Genomic DNA, 3,631 nt, shown 5'->3' on the forward strand with positions numbered 1-3,631 from the left:
ACTGAGTTAGACACCTCGAACACGTCAGCACCCAGGTCCTCGTGTGGGCGGGTCCGTATAGATGCCAATCAAGAGTGAGCTGTAAGCTCTCAGAGACCGGATATGGTAGTAGGATGATGAATGGTGTAATCTGTGCAGTGTACACGGCTGTGGAAAGAGCCACCTATTAGAGGAACTGCAGTATGCTGTTATCATTTGTAATAAAAACATCTTTGCTATTCTGAAGCTTCCCTCCATCCACTTTGCATATTATTTTATATATACTGTGATTCTGTACTTGCCAATAAGGATGAGCTCTGGCATGTTTGCACAGCCCACGTGCAGAGCCCGCCAGGAAGTCGGCACTGCGCTGCGCTAATCATAGGCAGTGAGACATTGTCCTGATGTGCGGCTGCAGAGATCGGGAAATGTCTCACTGCCTCAGGGTCCCTGCCAAACCAGCGTGCTGCAGCTGTGGTGGGAGGGGGCGCTGCATGAGGGAGGCAGATGAAAGAAGAGAGCGGATGGACAAGCAGAGATGAGCTCCACATCACCGCTCTTTTGCCCTCATAGCCGAGCCTCTTCAATGTGGAAGCGAGGTGTGGCGGGGAGCAGAGAGATAAATAACATCATCTCTCACTGCCCACCACACATCAGCGCTCTTCCGCCCTCACAGCGCGGGCCTCTTCAATGTCAGAAGTGCAGTGGGGAGCAGCAAGATGACATCATCTCTGACTGCCCGCACTGCATCGCTGCTCTCCTGCCCTTACTAAATGGACCAGTGCAGTCAGCCTCACACCAATGCAGCGACAATGTACATTTGGTGGCAAGTGACAATCTGAAAATGGTGGCAGGTGACGTGGCAAGTAACAGTCCGCATCAGGTGGCAGGTGACGGTGGCAAGTGAAAATCTGCAAATGGTGGCAGGTGATGTGGCAAGTGACAATCTGAAAATGGTGGCAAGTGACAATACGCATCAGGTGGCAGGTGACGGTGGCAAGTGACACACTGCATCTGGTGGCAGGAGATGTGGCAAGTGACACGGCCAGGGCTCCCACCGATTCAGTATTATGGTGAGTTGAACCTCTTCATTATATATTAGAATGTAACAATAGAAATAGCGCAGCTAAAACAACAGTAAAGCGGTGCTAAAAATATCGCCGCTTTACTGCTGATGCCGGTGGCGACACAGTGTGAAAGGGGTCTAAAAGCAAATTAGCAATTCACAGGATCAATGAACAATACAGGCATATGAATCAATTGTCAGACACAGAGTCATTCCAAACTGTCCTGATGGCCACAGCAGCTTTGGACACAGGCTGTGTCAAGATGTACCCAAAAAGCAGCCGATCACCGCTGTAACCAGTGTAAACCGCAGGATGGTGTTAGGCCAGACATGACGTCACAGGAAGGGAGTTCTTGGCGTGCTGACGTTAGGAATGGTAATGCATTTCAAAGCTACTGCTTCTTCATCAGACCTAATTGGCAGACACGCCTGTCTTATGAGGGGAAAGAAAGGCTGGACAGGAATTGTGATAGGTTAATAGAGCTATCAATTATTATCAATTATAGAGCAAAAAACGGGCGATACATAGATGGGCGCGACATAGATGACATAATCATCATTTGGGATGGTCCCCCCCCCCCCCCCATACCATACAGGAATTTGTTTCTCACTGTAATTCTAATGACTTAGGATTATCCTTTACTTTAGAGAGAAATATCACCTCTCTTTGTTTTCTGGACCTAGAACTCAGCCATTCAGAGTCCACCATTACAGCCAAAAATTACACCAAACCCACAGTTGGGAATTCTTTTTTTCATTTCTACAGTTGCCATCCACCGAGATGGGTAAAAAAATGTTTCGAAGAGTAAATTTTTTTTTTTTTTTATGACATAATTGTACTAGGTTAGAGGATTACACCACATAAAGTGTTTCCCTAAAACCAAAATTTGTTGATAAAGGCTATCCTTAAGACCTTATTGACTAGGCCCATTCACACTACAATACTGAGGATATTCCAGAACCAAAATCATGAACACAAGAAAATGTAAGTGTTAGATTCATTCCCCAATAATATCATAACAAACACTGGAAAATGGAGAGTGTGCTCAAAAGACACTGGTCCATATTACAGCAGGACCCCCCATCTCAACAGCTCCTCAAACCTATTAAATCATCCACAGACAAAATTCAATTGACATTAATCCAGTTAGTAGGTATGTTTTAGTGCAAAAAAAACCCTTATGCCTGACATGTTCTCACATTCACCATGGTCAAAAATCCTTTATTCACAAAGGAAAAACTTTTCATTTAACACCTTTCATAACTGTTCATTAATGTTTGTGTTATATTATTTATCTTGCCCCTGTGGTGGGTTGTACATGGGTCGTACCCAGTGTTAATTTTGGCAGCAAATTTCGATCTAGTTTTAGTCTTAGGACTAAAATGGCAATGTAATTCACTTGAAGTCCTGTCCACATTTACAGAATAAAGCATGCAGTTGATAAATTTCGATTGTCCATCTCCCGGACCGGGCGCCCCTTTGGGAGCCTGCTGCGTCCAGTGACCGGCGGGAATGGATGTTGGTGCTAAATCTGCGGCAGGGGACCAAGCCATTAAATCAAAATCCTACCAAATTCCTTAAGAAGAAAGGGGTTATAGATTGGTAGAGCAGAATACATGTGGGTATTAGGGTTGGCCAAGAGTGGCCTAAGAGGATAGGACAGGAAGATTATAGTGAGAAAAACAGATGGGGAGGAAGGTGGTGAGAAGAATGGCAAGAAAGGGAAAAGAGAAGGGGCAGGAAGGGGGGGGGGGGGGGGTGTAAGGGCATAGAGAAAGCGAGCTTCAGCCATACTGAGAGTTTTATATTCCCAGACCCAGGGTCATCAAGTTGGGATTGTTTGGTTTCTCAGGTTGCATTTGATATTGAGATTCTCTGTTTTAATTTATCTGAAGTAGAGTAATGCCTCCAGATACTCCAGGTGAAACTTTGGCTTGCATTTCCTTCATAAGCATTAGATTATTAATTTCACCCACCCACCCACTCTACCCACTCTAATAAGGAGGGGGGGGGGGGTAGTTTTCCAGTGTCTAGGGATGAGCACAGAGGAAGAATTTTAGTAGGTTATTTTTCTGCGATTTGATAGAGCCCGGTAAGAGAGACAGAAGGGCTATGAAGGGGGAGGGTGTAAGCGGTTTATCAATGTTAATTTTGAAGTCAAATTTCAATTTAGTTTTAGTCCTTTGACTAAAATGGCATTCTAGTTTTAGTCCCATTTTAGTCTTTTGACTAAAATGCCATTTTAGTTTTAGTTGTATTTTAGTCAACTAAAATAATATTCATTTAGTCAACTAAAATGTTTTAATAATTAGGAAGTAGGTCTGGACAGCCACACTCTGAAGAAATTGCCTTTTTATTCCCAAAAACACATCAAAATCAAAAAATACATGCCACAGCAGACAGGGGACTGACACGTTTCGCACCAACAGTAGTGCTTACTCATAGCTGACAATCACAAACAAAAGATTGAATAAATACTTTTTCTTATTAAAACCCATGTGACTAGATAATTAGTTAATAAATGAATAAATTGATCAATTAATTGATGTGTGTGAATGAAATTAATTGTGATTAGCCACCGAGGG

This window comes from Lithobates pipiens, unplaced genomic scaffold (assembly GCF_037356315.1).
Source record: "Lithobates pipiens isolate NorthernLeopardFrog02 unplaced genomic scaffold, aLitPip1_a1.2 Scaffold_11, whole genome shotgun sequence".
NCBI classification, from domain to species: Eukaryota; Metazoa; Chordata; class Amphibia; order Anura; family Ranidae; genus Lithobates; species Lithobates pipiens.